This window comes from Falco peregrinus, chromosome 2 (genome assembly GCF_023634155.1).
Source record: "Falco peregrinus isolate bFalPer1 chromosome 2, bFalPer1.pri, whole genome shotgun sequence".
In the NCBI taxonomy this organism is placed as follows: domain Eukaryota; kingdom Metazoa; phylum Chordata; class Aves; order Falconiformes; family Falconidae; genus Falco; species Falco peregrinus.
The window spans coordinates 16761157-16778970 of record NC_073722.1 but is presented as its reverse complement, the minus strand read 5'-3'; the positions used below and the strand labels follow the sequence as shown (position 1 = coordinate 16778970).

At 42.8% G+C, this 17814-nt stretch overlaps 1 protein-coding gene across 4 annotated transcripts in view; it reads left to right on the top strand.

The window, feature by feature from the left end:
• Window positions 1-202: 202 nt before the first annotated feature.
• The window catches only part of WDFY3 (WD repeat and FYVE domain containing 3), a 185231-nt gene continuing 167619 nt past the window's right edge, over window positions 203-17814 (top strand). For all 4 annotated transcript variants that reach the window (XM_055796848.1, XM_055796846.1, XM_055796847.1 and 1 more), the window contains exon 1: window positions 203-604. The gene's annotated coding sequence lies outside the window, so the exon portion shown is untranslated. The remainder of the gene's footprint in view (window positions 605-17814) is intronic.

The window sequence follows — 17814 nt, the reverse complement described above, 5'->3', positions numbered from 1 at the left end:
CCTTCCCGCTGAGGAGAGGGGGCGGCGGGCCGCTACCTGAGGGGCCGCTACCTGAGGGGCTGCTCCCGCGGCCCGCCATTACGGACCAGCTCTCCTCAGGCGGCCTCGCCGAGCCGCGGGAGCGGCGGTGACCGCAGCCAGCCGGGAGGAGGAGGAGGAGCGGAGGGAGGAGGCAGCGCCGGCAGCCGGGCGGGGAGGGGGCACTCGGCGCCGCGGAGGAGGAGGAGGACTAAGATGGCCACCAGCCGCCGCGGGGAGCGGCCCCGCTCCCTCCGCCCCGCCTCGCGCGGCCCCCTCGGCCCGGCCCGGCCTTGATGGGGCCGGAACGACTCCAGCGCCCGGACGCTGCAGCGGCGGTGGCGCCTCCCGCCGGAGCCCGCCCGGGCCGCAGCGGGGGAGCCGCCCTCCCGGCCTGGCCCGCACCGCCCGGCCGCGGACACTCCGTCGCGTAACTCCCCCCCCCCCCCGCCTCCCGCCGAGCCGTGCCCGTGGAAAGGAGCGGAGAGAATTTTGACGAGAGGAGAGACCGCCCGCTGCCCCCCTCCTCGGCCCGGCGGGCCGGGCCGGGCACGGCGGCACCGACAGAGACCCCCGCCGCCTCCCGGTGAGTGCCTGGCGGCCCTGCCCGCTCCCCGCGCCCCGCCGCTTTGTTGCACCGCCGCCGGCCCTGGCCCCGCTGCGGGGAGACCCGCCGCCGCCCCGCGGGCCCGGCGCGGCGGGCTGCGGCCCCCATCCCTGCCGGGGGTACCGGCCTCGCTTGGCTCGGCCCGGCCGCAGGCCGCGGCGGCCGCCCCGCTCCCCGGGGATGCCGTGCGGGCGGCCGCCTCCCTCCGCCGCCGGCTTGGAGGAGGGGGCGGCGGTGCAGGTGCCTCGGGTGATGGATCACTGTCACTGCGCGGGCAACCCCCCACCCCCCGTTGGTTTTTTAATGCTTTATTTCAGCGGCCGTTCTCTGGCCCTGGCCCCCGGGGCAGGGCAGCCTGCGGGGCGGGGGGGGCTCGCCCCCGCCGGGCTGAGGGGGGCGGGCAGGGGGAGCTGTGCCGGGGCCCCGGCCTGGTGGGGGGGACCGAGGGAAGCCCCGGCGGGGGCTGGCGGAGCACCGCGGACGCTGCGGCGGCGCTGGGCCGCTCGGGCGGCCTTTGTTGTGGCCGGGGAGGGCGGATTTCCCGCGGGGGGTCCCGGCCCCGGCCCCGGCGGAGGTGCGGGAGGGGGCCCGCCCGCCCCAGCCCTTGGGTGCGTGGGGGCGGCGGGCAGCCGGGCCGCGGGGTTGCCCGCCCGCCGCCGCGGGAGCAAGCCCGGCTCGCAGGCGGAGAGGTGGGTAGCTTGTCCCCCTTAATTTCATTTTTTAAAAATGTAATTAGTTATTTTGGCGGCAGTTCTCGACCCTGTGGTGCGTTAGGGGCGCTCGGGTTAACGCACCCGGCGAGTTTCTCCCCGGGGACGGGGAGGTTGTGGCTCCCCGGGTGCCCGGAGCACGGTGCGGGGGAGGGGGGGTGGGTTTGCGGAGGTGCTGAGGTACCTGCTGCTTGTCTTCAGCATAGTGTTTGCCCTGCAGTTCTGGCAGGTGATTCGCATAGGCAAAGAGGTTTGCATAGGGGCCGGTCAGTGGTGCTGGGCACTGAGACCTTGTGTGATGTTCTTTTTGAAAGATTGAGACGGTAGTTTCTAGCTGTGCTTATGTATGCCTGCACAGAGAGGGTCTTATAGATGGAACAACACAGAGGACTAAATGTATGTATTTTGACTTGTAGTTTCATGAATAATCTAACTGAAATTTCTTGGCTGACTAGTAACTCCCAAGGTTTCAGTATAGACCTGTGAGTTCTGGCCTTATTTTAATGATTTAATTTTGATTACTTGGCAGTGTAGGTTTGTGACGAGATCTGTGCATGTCCATGTATTGGACCGTGAGATTTTGCGATGGAAAACAAATCGTACATTTCCTGTTAAGAAAAGTAAACATTGAATGTTGTAGCAAACAAATAATTAGCTAAATCGTAAACTGCACCAGAGCTGTGTTGCTGCCTGGTGCCTGTGCCCCTTTGACCAGTATATGGCTGTATGATGTTCCTGAGCTCACAGGCTCCCATGGATCCAGGCTGGTTTTGCAGAGAGCCAGCTTGATTGCATCCTTGGCCCATTTTGGTGACAAGTTAGTGGTGTATTGAAGTAGGCTGTGTGAACAAACTGGACAGTTTGCGTGAACTGGCATTTCTGCAGTGTTTCTCTCATCCATAATGCTGGTAGACTTGCAGCATTTGCAGATAGAAAACTTACTGATGTGCTAATCAACCAAATCCTTTTCTGTGCTTTTAGGTTATGGGCAGGCATGTTTACGAAGCAGAATGCATTGGGTGCTGGAAACATGCATCCATGTTAATCCATGGCATCGTGCCTTTGCTCCATGATCCTGGTCAAGAAGTGCTGGTAATCTTAACTTGGGGTGCATATTTGGACTATGAGTCGGTGTCTATGCACTAAGTGGTGTGGGTCTGTCGAGGTCAATTTGAGCCAGCTCTGGAATACTCAGCACCGTTGATAGCAATGTGTTTTGGGTAGAAGAGTGCCTCAAATATCAGTGGCGGTAGACTACAGATCAGATAGTGGTATTCTTCAGTTTGGTATTCTAGAAAGAAGCTAGGAACTGGACGTGTTTGTTCACTTTTCCAATTTGCTGGGCAGTTTTAGGCTGCTAGACTTGGATAAAAATGTAGTATGTTTTGGGTTATATAGTAACAACTATGTTGCAGCTCTTAGCCAGCTGATTATCTGTTTGGTTCAAGTTAAAGCAAGTTAAGGACAGTGCTGCTGTCTTTTTTTTTTTTTTTTTAGTATCTTCAGCACGTGTTTAAAAATGTATTACAACATTTTTATGCCAAAGTTTTAAGTAAGGATTAGTAAGTTCAGTCGATTGATTGTTTGTCATTTGGTGCATCAAGATCAGCTACTTGGTAGTATTGTGTGGTATCAGTACTATGGGAGAGGAGATCTCATTTCTTTCTTTCAAAACAGTAACAGAAGCATGCTAAATAACAAAACTATAATAATATTCTTAATATACTCAACCTGAAATAACAAGGTTAGTTCAGAAGGCTGCATTATGGTGTTGCATCTTGCTATGTGAGTTGGCTGAGAAGGTATGCTGCCATCTGGGTGGGTATGAAAACCTTGGTATTTAGCTCTGGTTTGCTGGAGCTAGACTGCCAGAAGTAGTATACAAGGTGAGCAGGTCTTCAGTATGTACCAATGTGGGCTACTTTTGGAGGAATTCAGCAATGCGTTTCACTTCTGCCCATCTAAATATTTTGTAGTTTTCTATACGTGTTCAGCTGGATTTTTGTAGCGTAGGGAAAACTTCGTGGATGCTCTATGTGCAGAGTATGGGATGAGTGTGGGCAGATGTTCTGCTTGCCCTTTGAAATGCTCAGGACTGTCATGAGATTGTTTGGAAATTTTGGTGTTGGAACATGATGTTTCACTTCCCAAATGTTGATGTTAACTGTTTTGTAGTGTTGAGTTGTGGTGTTTTACTTGGGTTTCTGAGGATGTGCTAAGCTGAGGAACGTAAAGAAAAGCCAGTAGTTCCCTCTCTGACAGTTAAATTGCTGAAGGACAAATCTGCTGATGTTGATAAGCAGTTTCATTTGTGTTTGTAAGTGATTTTAAGTTCCTATTGCAAAATAGTGGAAATACTGTTTCAGCAGTGGCCTTTGACTTGCAGGACTTCCTGCTATAAGGAAGTCTTGTATCATTTGCCAAAAATAAACAGATTTTGGAGAGGGCGGATATGGTATGCTGTGAAAAACCTTAGAGTCTTAGTCACAATTTACCCCCTAGTGCTTGCCTTTCTGATAATTAGAATTGTGGAAGTCTGTTACTGGATATGTTACTGGAATGAAACTTGCATTTTGAAATGGGAAATAGAATCTTTCGTTGGTCCATAGTACAATTTTTGGGTACGCATGAAGGGGGAAAACTTCATGCCTTTCATACTGAAGCTTTTAACTTCACTGGTTTCCTCCTTGATTCTTCTTTGTTGTTGTTACTGCAAATTGCAATAGTACAGCATTTAAAATGCCCAAGTTGTGACAAATACTTACGTTATTAGTTTCTTTGAGTTATTGGCAATGCTGATTGCTTTTTAAAATACTTTTTTTGTTACGTATGTGTCTTGAGGGAGCTATAACTTGAGTTATAACTGTAAGCCTTCTCGTACCCTTCAGTGTCAAAGGGACTGAGGCGTGCTGATGTAAGATTGTCACGTCTCCTGGAACAGCTTGCAGTTTTAACTTTGTAATTTGGTTAACAGTTTTAATCTTGTAATAAACAGTTTCATTCTTGTATAGCTCCTGTTATCTTCTACTGGAGATTTTATATCCTTTTGCTGGGCTGTTTGCACCTTGTCCAGGCTGGGTAGGAGAAGACAGGACATAATTATAAGGCCCCTATGCACATTTGTTTTAACCAGCTGTCCCACAGCCAGTATAGAAAGTGTTGCCATAGCCTATATTCCTGTTTGTACTCTCATGTGCCCGAGCTTCTCATGTTATGTACAAAATTCTGCTAGCGGCTTGTAACGTTTTAACTGAAGTCATTGGAGTTGTTGGTGTGGATGTGAGAGCAGCATCTTGGCTCAGGTGATAGCACTGCAAACTTTGTAAGACTGAATATGCATTATTGGTGATCCAGCCTTGAGAGCATCTGTTTGGCAAGCGAGCCACGTTTCGTGGTGCAGCAGTGCAAGCTTTTGCTTGTTGGTTGCGTCCCCTGTTCTTCTGTGATATTACAGGCAAGTGTGTACAGCGCCTTTTTTTTTGACAGTGAAAAATAACACAGTACCTACAGACTTTTTTGTGTTTGGCTCACTTATCGGATGGTGGGGGTGATTATTTCAGTTAGATGATCTATAGCAGAGTTGCTGCATATCTTGCTTGATTTTTATCCTAACACTATATCAGACCTTAATGGGCAAAGGAGGAAGAAGAAATACTGTATAAAATTGTTGGGTTAGTGTTGCGTAGCATCTTCTTTCTCAAAGTGGCTTGTTTAAACTTTCTATGTTGATTTGATACTCACGTGTAATTAAAGGAATTTTTGTATGAATGGTGAAGAGGGAACAATCTTTAGCTAACTGGATTGTAGCATACATGCCTGTAAAGCATTTAAATATGAGCGGGAGCTCAGCTTTTCTACTTGGTCTTTAAGGTAGCTGAAGGGTATTGGGGTGTTGTTGGTTACTGCCCATGCCCCTTGTCATGCTCAACATACTTCTTTTAATGAGTATTAGTCAGAAGGTACACCAAACATGACTGGTTAGTCAACTGAAATAGGGTTTTACACATTGGAGACCTTAGTCTTCCTTTCTTTCTGTCTAGAAGCTGCTAGAAAAAGCGATGTGATAACTGCCGGGAGGACTATAGGTAGCAACCGCCTGGTGAGGAGGCTGTGGCTTTGGTCTCAGGTGCTGCTGTCACTGCTGGGGGAACGGGCTCACCCTTGCTAGGAGCTGTTTGCTGGTGCTTTGGCTTTCAAAACAGGTGCAAAGTGCAGCTTTGGTAGCTGCAGAGAAGGAAGAATGGATCTTGTTCCTTTCCTGATTTGGTTTGCTCTAAATGTGCAGGAGTTATTTATTTTTTTCTTTCCTTTGAGTCTTTTGTGAATGAAGATGATGTATATCTTTAGTTTTATTCCCGTGAACAGCTGTGGGGCAAAGTTTTCTGATTTCTGTTCTGTGTGTAAATGTGCAATTGACATAATTTTTGACAATTGTGCTAATGTTTTTGGAATTTTGAATAACAGCAGGGAATCTTTTTGTTTTTGTTTTTGTTTTTTTTTTTATTATGTGGGGTTTTTCCTTTTTATTTTTTCTTTCCTCACCTGTTGAACAAAGCTATGAGTGTAGAACTGTCTGTATTGAGATTTTTGGAAAGAATTGTTAGATGTTTCTTTGGAATTGGATTATTTCGATTATTTCATTGAGAGCTACATGTCATCTTTTTGGATCTTTTTTTTTTTTTTTTTTTTTTTTTTTTTTTTTTTTTTTCCCATTTTGATTGCTTTGCTGGTTGTGGTGTTTTGTCCGTGTCCTGTGATAGATTTCTGCATGTAACTTAAGCATGTAACTTCTAATGGTTGTGTCATATCGCAGAATAGGAACAGATTTGCAAAACTTACTGTAGCACATGTAAAAAGTATCTTCTAAAATGCTAGGAGGGAGTGAATTGTTTGGAATAAATGAACAATAAGGGATACTGGATGGTATGAGGGCACATAGCTTGTAGTTTTGTGTAAAGATTAAGAAATATAGGAGAAAGGTAAGATGGATGCATTTGAATTATAACACACAGATATGCATTAAAAGAATGTTTAGTTCTTACACCTTCACAAATATTGTTATTTTCATGTAGTGCATTGTATTACAATACAAGGAGGAAAAATCTTTGAGCACGTTGGCTAATTTAGGGTACAGAAAATAAGAAATTTGAAAACACATGGAAGAAGTGGGTTTTCCAGATGGCTTATTTCATCCCTTTCTCTCTTGCTCTAGAGAAATTGCATGTTACACTGGAAGTATGTAAGAGTTAAACTTGTACTTTTTCGGGTTGGGTGGGTATTCATCAGTTACATCCCTAACTTAAGCTTCTTATTCCAACTCTAAGGCGCCTATCTTGGAGAAGTCAGACCCTTTAAAGTTGGCTTTTGCGTACTTTTCCCCAGCAACTTATTCTATGAACTTCTTAGTTGGTGAAAGAAGTTACTCATTCTCTTGAATCATCCATTTTCTTTCTAACAGTCATGCCGGTTTTGGTTTTGGGTGTGCATTTGAGGCTTTCTAGTGAAGGGTTTCAGAGTAGAGAGAAATTACTAAAACTGATGCTTAAAGCAGCAGTGTCAAATAAGCAAATGGAGAAAAGCAAAAACCTTCAGAGCTGACAATTTGGTAGTAGTGAGATAGATCCATGGCTAGAAATGGAAGATACTCCTGCATGTTATTTAGATGTTTTTTAGGGTCCTTCATTTTTAGAATGGTGTGACTTCAGTGAGAATGTGGATCCAGGAACTCTTGAGAGAAATTTTCGTCTGGCTTTCTATTTCGCTGGCTTTGTCAGAGGTATCACCATGCATTGGGTATCTGAGGGTAGCTCTACCTGGATTGTTTGGCTGGTACTTTTCTCAGTATCATTCTGCCAGGTGGAGCGTGGGTGCAAGTGAACCATATTTTATGTTCTCACATTACCAGATGATTTATTGTTTTCAAATGAAGATATGGTAAAAATCTCAGTATAATTCGAAGCAGGGTGGTTTGGTTTGTGTAGGCTAATAACTGATGGGATATTGCTTCAGAAAGTGGACTGTATTTGAATGCAATGGTGATAAGTAGTGCTGCTTGCTGCCCTTAGTTTTTGCTGAGAACCAAGATCTTAAATCACAGATTAGCTGTAATAGGAAGAGGGGGTTTGTACACTACATGTTTCCTGAAGTTTGTATTTGGTTACTTGGCCCTCTAAATATGTCCTTTTTTATATAACTGGAGATTAGGGGAATAGAAGGAGTAACCGTAGGGGTAGGAGGATGCTTAGGGTGTTCAGAAGGTATGCTGTTTAAAAAAAAAATCATTACAAAAATGACAAAATATCATTTATTTATTAAAAGAGTTTGCAAGTACTTGGATGATGGACAATCCCAAAAGGGAGAAAGTCTGTTCAGAATGCCTTAGGGAGAGTAAAGATCGTTAAGAAGGTTAATCAGATAGAAGTGCGCTTGGCATAATCAGCCTCAGGTTTTGTTGAGGTTTATTAGACTGGCGTGAAGTATTGGCCTTTGAGTTGTTCATAGTAGGTGGACTGTGTGGAGGAGGGGCAAGTGTTATATGGAATTACTGCAGCAAGCTTAGAAATTATCCTTAATTTTGGGAAAAAAAGAAACAAAGCAGTTGTCTGTGGGCAACCAGAGGAGTAAAGGGAACCAAGAGCTGGGAATTCCTAGCTCCCTCAGGCTCCCTCAGCCTTAATGCTATTAAGCCCACATATCTGTCAAAGTTCTCTTGTGGAACCAGGCAGTGTCTTACTGTTCTGACAGTGGAAGACATTGACAGAACTTTGGGTTTCCCTGTGCGTGTTTCTTTTAATGCTAGAAGCTTTTGAATCCCCACCGAATGGGAGAGGGTGGACTTTAGTGCTCTGACTTTGGAACGGGAGAGAAGAGTGCTTTCACTGCAGGCTGATGATAATAGGACTGCTGTCTACTGGTTTTGCACTAGGATTCACCACCTCCATAGCATTCAGAGTGCCATTAATGGTCTTAGGACTTGTCTCTGCTGTTGCATTCTTGCCAAGAGTTATTTACTTCCAGTGGGGTTTTATGGAGGTCCTTGGGTCTCCATGTGAGAGCCAGGGATGAGATCAAGGCCTTGCTTTGTATTTGCATGAGTGCACAGAGTACAGAATGTATCGCACGGTAGAATGACAGACAAAGCAGATACGGAGTGTGTTTCTTAATGTAAAAGTTGAACCTTTTGATATTGTCAGGGTTGCCAACCTATGAGTTGAAATGTCATGGTGCAGACCCTCAGCTGTGAGATTGACTCAAGTTATGGCTTTTAAAGCATTAAAAGCATGAGATAAATGGATTTCCTTTTTCAGTTTTGGTCTTTGAATATGCAGTTGTCAGTTTTTTCCCATAACTGTGAGGGCTCCAACATTTTTGGAATCTTCACATGGCAAAATGCTTGGAGTTGGGATGCCATGAATATGATGAGATTGAGAAAGATGTGGTCAGACCTGGGCTTGTCATCACTGGTTTCCTGCCTGATAAAGCGACTGAAGAGGAGTGAAATTAATTTTATTTGGGAGTTCCTATATTTCTTCTTTTGCAGAAGAAAGGATGCATCTCTGAACAGACAGAAGTAAACATTCTTTATAAAGAGTGATGTGAAACAGGCATAGAAACAGTTTCGGTATTTTATCACAAATCAAATGCTAATACTTGAGCCAGTAGCAGTTGAGCAGTGAGCCACAACAGAAATGTAAAAACAAAGTCTCTGTGGATATGATCTAAGAAGATGCTAATTTGCTTGTTAATTAGGTTTGCAAAAGTTTCTTTTTCACAGTTCTGAGCGGTGAGGATAAGCTAGTGAAGAATATTTAATTTAGGTTTTGAGTGGGTCATGAAGTAACCAGGGAGTAGCTCTTCAAGATTTTCGTTTAGAGAGTGTAAAGACACTGTAGCAACATTTCTTACGTTGACTGTAGTAACTTCTGGAGACAGAAATATTTTGCTTTCAGTTTATTACTGGGAACATAAGCATGTTCCTAGCAGTGCTGGATCAAGAGGGGAAAAAGAAAATGATTCCTTGCTCTCTGTTTGAAATCCCTTGCAATTTCACTGGTGGTCTCCCTTGTATTTAGGGAGGCAGGAATTCGGATATGCTGTATTTGTAGCTGAATTTTTTTGTTCAGTTGTTTGTGTTTTTTTTTAATTTTCCCTAGTTACTTGTACGGTTTCTTGGTGTGAACTGGAATAGGGTACTGATCAGTTAAACTACCTAAAACTAACCTATTTTTATTTCAGTAAAGCACATAATGTGTGTCTGTGTGTGTGTATATATATGCATCAAATACACATGATGATCTGAATGTTTGGTTTTTGGCTTGTTTGTGCATTTTTTTTAAATAAATGGAAGCAGACAAGGTGTCTGTATTGCAAATAGTGTACTTGGAAAAATGTTTTTAATCTAGCTATAAGTGTCTTTAAATCATTATTTTTTTTGTTTGGTTCGTGTTTTGATCTTCTTTTATAAAAAAAAAAATAAAGTTGATGTTTTCCTGAAGTAGCCCAGATTGAGTAGAGAATGTACCAAGGTGAGGATTTAGCCTCCTGTGGCACAGGCAGAATAATTTTGAAAGATAAAGATTCTCCTCCTATTCCCTGCCCATCCTCTTTTCCATCATCCTTTGAGGAATGAAGTTGAACTTGCAGCCTGAGTAAGGACAAGCATTTCAAATGAAAACATAATAGCACAACATGTGAAAATAAGCTTATCTAAATTGTTTAAGAATAAAAAAAGGACACCATTGTTAGTAGGTGTTTATGTTGTGTGGAGTTCAGTTCAGGTCTGTCTTGTGGTGTTAAGCTGAGGGTTGTGGTGGTGGAGAACCTTATAAGAGCGGCTTGTCTGCCTTCTGTAGTATTCTTCTCAACGGGGCCTTTGAGTAGGAAAGTGGAGCATCTCAAGCACTGCAGGGTCATGGTCAATTGACATACATTTCTTGATTTTTGGTTAAATTCCCTGTACCTCCACATTAAGTTCCCAGGGAAGTTAACCAGCCTGTGAATCTGTTGATGGAGGGTCACATGTTTGTGTCTAGAAACCAGTCGTCTCTTTTGCTCTATATCAGGGGTCCTCAAACTTTTTAAACAGGAGGCCGGCATGCGGATGAAGCGTCAGGCAGTCATCTGCGGCTGCTTGGTTCCCCCCCAACCCCCAGCGGGGGTGTGTGTGTATCTGTAAATACCGGGGGTCGGATTGAGGACCCTGGGGGGCCGTATCTGGCCCGTGGGCCGTAGTTTGAGGACCCCTGCTCAATGTCATTTATAAGAGGATGAAGGTTACTTCTAGGAGCTTTCTTGAAATATAGTGTCTTTATAACTATTCTCAGGAACAGTTGTACGAAGTTACACACAATTCAGCTAAGGTTGAAACTGTTCTGATGTGTGTGTGGAGGGAGGGAGGGATGGGTGTATGTCAGGTTTTTTTACTTTCATAGCCTGCCTCTGCAAACTTATCCTGAAAAGTGTGCTTAAAGAGGTATGGTGAACTTCTTGCCACTTTAAAAAATGTATTTAAAATTTAATTTCTGTCTTGGACCTTGTCCAAAATACCCAACAAAACCACATGTTTTTAGCAGTCCTATTTTTTCATATATTCTAGAATTCATTTCTCCGATGCTCGAAGAAAGGCTCTCCAGTATTTATGGGTATCGGAACCATGTTGAAGGGTTTATTCTGGCATTAATGATGGGGCAAGACTCTGGTTCAACAGACTAATTGCTGCAGTCTTTGAATACTGATCTTTATTATGTATTGAGAGGAAGGAGTTGTCTTAAAATTTAAGTTCACCTGGGAGAGTTTGAATGTGTCAGAGAAATTTTGGTTGGAAGGGATATCTAGTCCTCCTTGAAGCAGGATATTTGCTAGGATGTTTTAGTTGGGGGCATGGGGTTTGGAGGCCTGACTTTTTATGGAGATAAGAGGCGGTGGGTGTGTGGTGAGCTTTTGATGCCCTCTTAAGCAACAAATGAAGACATGAATCTTTCAGGTGCACTATGAAGCACTATGGCAGTTAGGCAGAGGGCGACTTTTTTCTTTTTTTTTTTTTATGTGCTACTGAACATAGTAAGATCATTTTTTATTTTGTGGGATATGGAAGTACTGAATATTTTATTCTAACTGTTTTTTGCCATTAATCTTGTAATTGGTCTATTGCTTAGACTTCTGCGTTTGCATTTAGAGTGGTGGGCAGCAGTGACTGGTGTCAGTGGCTGTGAGGTCCTGGCAGTGGCTAACATAAACCTTGTTGGAAGGTTAGCACAGCATGTGGAAGGCTCTTACCTCTGCTAAGGAGAAAGGGGGCTGCTTTTGTGAATTTAAGCAATCGATTATAAACAATATGTGCCCTTTCATCTTTTTACTTTGATGAGGGTGCATGTTCAAGGAAACAAGTCCATAGTTAATCAGGGGGAGGGGGGCAGGAGTTCGATGAGGAACACCTTGACTTGACTGAAAGTTTAGTATTAACTTGAAACATAGCAAGACCATTAATCAGAAGTCGTGCTTTGTTGTTAAAACATTAAATAATGCTTTGGAGAAAAAAAAGTGTATGAATAACAGGTTTTTAGAAGAACTGCATTGCTTGGGATTAATAGATGTCTTGCTATTTAAAGAAAAAACACCTCATAGTAGATGTGCAGTCATGTGTTTTCTTGTTAATGTGTGAGAACTCTACTTGAGGAGGTTTTGGTATAATTGTTTCAGGAGGATAGCTTTGTCTATATGAATGGAAAATGGAGGCCTGATGAAGACTTCTATTATTCGACTGTTATTTTCTTATTAATATGAGTATTGCTGCTATTTCTTTAGACTGGGCAAAAGGTATTTACAGATAATTTGAAGAATTGTGTAGAATTGTTTTGCCAAGGATGCTTGACCTTTTTCTTTTCTGCTTCTTGTTAATGATTACTTATATATCCATGGCCAGTTTGCCAGTTAACAAGTAGAATCTACCAACAAAAAGTAAACCCAGCAAAACAGATCCCCTTTCCTCCTCCCCTAGTTTCTTTGGTAAAAATAGTTAAATGGGAAAATGACAAGAAACCAGTCTGGCAGACAAGTCATGAGGGTTTTGTTTTGACCAGTTCACTGTGACTGTGAATGTAAAAAAAAGTTTTCTCTTGCCTTCCAGCTCTCTCATCAGGTACTGTTAGACTAATGCTTAGGCTGAACTGTGTCGAGAGAGAATGACACTTGATTGCTTTAATGCTCAGAAATACATGTTTCTAGGTTTTGCATATTAGGGCAGTTATATAGGGTGGTATATGGAGCACGGGTCTTGCTGTCAATTGTGATCTGTTGGGTAGCTGTGAGTCTGATGTGGCCAGTCCTGGAAGATTCACAGGCTGGAGGAAGGACAGTTTTTGTGGCTGATAGGTGAAATCACTTGTCCATAGGGGAAACCGCTGCCTAAGTGACTGGTCTCCTCAACACAGTGGGCGTTTATAGTTGTGTTTGTAAGACACCATTTATTGGAAGTATGACAGTGTTCATTGTGTCCAAAGAAGGAATAATGCTTTTCCTTAATTATAGGTGAACTTGGTAAAACCAGTAGTGAGTTTTGTTACATGAGTTTCTTCTAATTTATCCTTGCAACTTTCTGCTTCCCATTTTCAGTGTCTTCCTCTTTTACTTGTGAACTGACAATAAATGATGGGGCATGTCCATATGTGCTTACATGTGTTGCATTAATTCAGTTCCTCGTTTCTCTCTTACAGAGTTTTCTTGCCCTCCCTTTCTTTTTTATTGAGTATTTTGATGTTATAAAGAAGAGCGAGAAGCTTGCTTACTACCATTTGTAATGAGCATTCCTGGGATGGGATTCCATTCCTAAGACCTAACAGAGTATTTTGAACAGGGCTGGGAAGAAGATGGCAAAAGTTGATTGTGAGCTGGAGGCTTGTACTAAAAAGTACAGTACTGTCTCACAATTTATGCCTCTTAATAGGTTATTATTTTCTGCTTTTTGTTGTGCAAGGTGTTGTTGATTCATCTTGAAAACTAGCTAGTCCAGTCTAAATCAAATGTTTTCCAATAAAAAGGCATGGAGAAGGAGGAGGAGAGAAAGGGACCGAGAACATGGGCGTTTCAGAGCAGGATCTGAAAAATGTGTGTACTGGAGCAATATAATTACAATGGCTGACATCTTTTCTCTCTCTGTGGTGTCCTTTCTTAGTTGAAAGCAACTGTCTTTTGAAGAATCTGGTACTTCAGTGGTGATCTTTGGATGACTGTAATGGTTTTTACAGTAAGAAATGGCTGTCCTTCCACGCAGGGAGTGACACGTCACTGCATGGGTTGCAACATCTTTTAGGTGAATTAAGTGTCTCTTTTAGAAAGATGTCCCATGTAATGAATGGTTCTGGGTTAGGGGAAAATCTTACATGGTGGTAATCTGTTCTGGTCAATTACAACTCTCCTAAGAAGTTTTTATTTCCAGACCAAAAGTGAATTTGCTTTTCTTCCAGTGCATGCTGCATCCAGTATCTGCTAGGTCAAAGAGCCCTGTGCAATGTAAATACGATCTGTATGCCGAGAAGATGACCCAGTCTCTTTTTTAACTTTCTCTTGACCTTCAGTGATAAATACAATATATTTAAGTGATTGCTAGTAATTAATTGTATTCTAGTTGCCTTCTTGAGGTTAAGATCCTTTAAGAAGAGGGACCTTTATATGTCTCAGGGTAGTCTGTTGGCATTTGAATACTTGGAGTAGTTTTTCTTGCCTGCTTTGAAACCCTCCCCTCTTTCCCCACTGATCTCCCCCAACTCAGGGGTGCCTCCCACTGCATCCAAGAATCATATTACTCATGTTGCTGTGGGCTTGTTGGAATTTGTGTTTTCTGTACTCTGATCCCTTCTTCCCTCTCTGGTTCCTAGCATCTAACTGTACATTTGATTGTACTAAAATGGACGATGCTAAAAGGTCATGGATGTCTCTCAGGACAAGAGGTAATGGTCTCAAGTTATGACAGGGGAGGTTTACATTGGATATTAGGAAAAACTTCTTTACAGAAAAGTTGGTCAAGCATTGGAACAGGCTGCCCAGGGAAGTTGGTGGAATCACCATCCCTGGAGGCTTTTAAAAAACACGTAGATGTGGTGCTTAGTGACGTGATTTAGTGGCAGACTTGGCAGTGCTGGGTTAACAGTTGGACTTGATGATCTTAAAGGTCTTTTCCAACTTAAATGATTCTATGAATCTGTGATTTTAAGGTGCCTTGTTTACAAGGAGATCCAAATAATAGTGTCAGTCTGCAGTTACCACATATACCCACTGTGTGCTCATCTAAGTGCATGAATTATTGGCTTCTGTTAATATATGGCTTGTATTAGCTGGTGTACCTTTAATGTGATTAAAGCAAAGTTGCTGAGCTGAAGATATCAGTTTAATTGTGCTGAACAGCACATGCCAGCTTTGGTATTGAATGAGTATATTCATGTGAGGAGACCACATTTATCTCAAAACAATCAATTTAATAATGTGGGTGAGATAGCAAATATAAATGTCTTTGAGAAGGATGTCTGGAAAATCTGAACTAATTTAGCTTGTCTAAACAACATTATTGCAGTCCTTACAATTAAGTCCTGAAATGATAGAAATTTCATTACCCAGTAGGCAAGGGCTTGGAGGGAGTTTTGTGGGGTTTTTTTCCCCCCTTTGTTTTGTGTTTTTTTGTGTTGTTTTGATGTGGGTATTTTTTGTGGTGGTGTATTTTGTGTTGTTGTTGTTGTGTGTTTTCTTGTGTGTCCGGTAAACACCTCCCACCCCCCTCTCCAATACTTTAAGCATGTCAGATGGTTTCAGAATATGAGATCCTCCCAATAAAAAACAGTTTTTCTTTTTGGCTTCCACTGTGCTGATTGTGTTGTCACCAGAGCAGGGAGTGGAGGCAAAGCAGTGTCACTTGTCATGATAGTTCTTGGAAGACCGTTTCTCTGCTGAGCTTTGTAGGGTAACTGTCTCAGTGGATCTGCAAGCCTAAGAGAACTGTTGCAGTCATCATGCAATGCTGCTCTTTCCCTTCATCCCACCTCGCCACCCTCCATCCTCTTTCAGTTTAGGAAATAGCAGTAGTCAGTCTCGCTTGGACGTAGACAGTGCTTTTGTCCCTGGTCTTCAACTGGAGGAAAAAATGTGGGGATTTTGGGAGGGAATATTTGTTTTCTGTCTCTGACTCTATTTGCTTTTCAGTCACCCAGAGTTTTTATTTCTACTCTGTTTCCTTTCTTCCTTCATCTCACTGGTTAGTGATGCCCAGCCCCCTTGTTGCCAGTCCCTTTTGGGCACCTGTTGCTGGACGGTAGAGTAATTGTTCTTCTTTGGGTGTCCCTGCTGGTTGACAGAGGAGGAGGTGCTGTCTGAATGTACACTCTACATTATCAACACCATTATAAGTTTTTCAGCCGCTTCCAAGCGGTATGCTGACAAGTCTGGACAGGCAGAGGGAAGGAATGTGTCAGCTTGCCGAAAGTAAGAGAACCCAGTGACCCAGCTCAGTTTCACAGTTAGTGTTTCCCTTGTAGTGTCTGTCCCTTTAAGTGTGGCATATGTGCTTCTGTTGCTCCTGGGAGTGCTTTCAGTGAAACAACTGTATTATTTCACTTTCCTTTTGTGGTTTGTTCTGGTAGTCTGCTCTTGCAAAAAGCTCTGTTCATGACAGCTAGCAAGGGAGTGTGTGTGTGTGCTCACTTGCCAGAGCGTTCATTTATCCTTTCTGTTGGGTTTTATTGGGAGTCTTTTTGGGTATCATAATCTCAATTGTGTGTCGTTTCTGATCTGCCTTTGAAAGAAAACTCTTCTTTTGGAAATCTTTTGTGGACTTTTTACAGGTCCATTGCTAATACAGTGTGCTGAGCTTCACTTTTAAAAGAAATACTTTGGATTTATGCCAAAATATTGCTTGAAAAAAAGATTGCTACAGAGAATTCTCCAGTGTCCTCCTGGAAATGCCTGAAGCAGGGGAGAAACTGCAGACAGCAGCATGGGCCTGATAGACTTCAACCCTTCTCAAAACTGCGCCCCCCCTCTTTTTTTTTTTTTAATATGGAGATCTTGTTAATTATCACTAAAAATAGAAAGGAGAATATACTGAAGACTAAATAGGTTGTTTTGATGGATTTTTTTACTTAATTGCTTCTGATCATTTCAGTTAATCTAAATCCAGGGTATCACTGACATTTCAAATATTACTGCTTTTTTTAGTGTATATGTGCACAGGTAATTTGGGATCAGCATAATTGTTTCTGATTCAGAGAATCTGGTATTGACTCCCCTTTTATTGATAGGACTGGTGACCAGTGAGTTAAAGAATTTCAGTTTTATATAAGATATGTAAATCCTAGTTTTGTTTCTTTGTGTTAATTTTTTAAATCATCTTGAGTGGGATGACGTAAGGATGAAAGTTTTATGTTTGTTTCAGTAGGCAGGTGAGTAGTTGTTGAGACTTGATAAGTTTAGGAAAAGGTATGTTTGTGTTTGTCTTCTTTATAGGCCAAAACACAGTAAGCTTTGGGATTTCCTAGAGTATGCTACTGACAAAGCAGGCAAAAGCCTTTGAATGGCTTAAAGGGCAAAAACAAATGACAATTATTTTCATTGCTTTATGCTATTGCTGCTTAATTTTTTTTGACCTCTTCTCAAACTAAGCTTTAGGGTTTCAAAGCAGGAATAATCAGATTTGAACACGTGCATTTGAGTTCCTAGTGATTTAAGTAAATAGGTTTTCAGGACTTGTGTCCACAAAACTGTAGTCTGTCTTCCATTTTGCATCTCCTTCCTGTCTTCTGCATGCACCTGTTGTGGTTTTTTTTTACCTGCCCAGAACTTCCCTGCTCAATTTTGTTGTTTTTTCCATGTCACTGATAATTACTTTGCTTATTGTTGCTCTGCCTTCTGCCTTCCCCCCCCCTTTTTTTTTCCTTTTCCTTCTTGTTTTTTCCTTTCTCTCTTCCCCCTTTGAAAAGAGATATTTTTAATTTAATTGGGAAGATATTTCAAGACCAGAATAAGTCTGAAAGATTTTTGCAAAGCCTAAACACAAATTACCTGGATGTAAAAAGCTTAGTGGCTTAGGAGGGGTTTTGCAGTGAGTCTAATTAGTTGTCTGTCCATTTTTCATTGAAAAAAATGTTCTTGCAGACTTGAAGTATTTGATACTGGGTGATGGGGTTAAAAGAATACGCTCATCAACTGGGCCACACAGAGGGCAGAGTTCATCTCTCCTAAGTGTGTGGACCCAGCTGTCCAAAATCAAGATAGATGTGTAGGATGCCTTGGGATGAAATAATTGCCTTTTGCAGGTACTGGATTTCCATCACCTTAGATGTTGGTTTGAAGATCATACTTCCAGAGAGCTGTTTAATTGGAAATCAACTATAGAGCAAGACTAGACACCTAGAAAGTGAGTCATTTAAGGTGAACATCTTTTAGATGTTTATATTTACTAACAAAACACATATTATGTAAACCATTTCCCTGTGCATT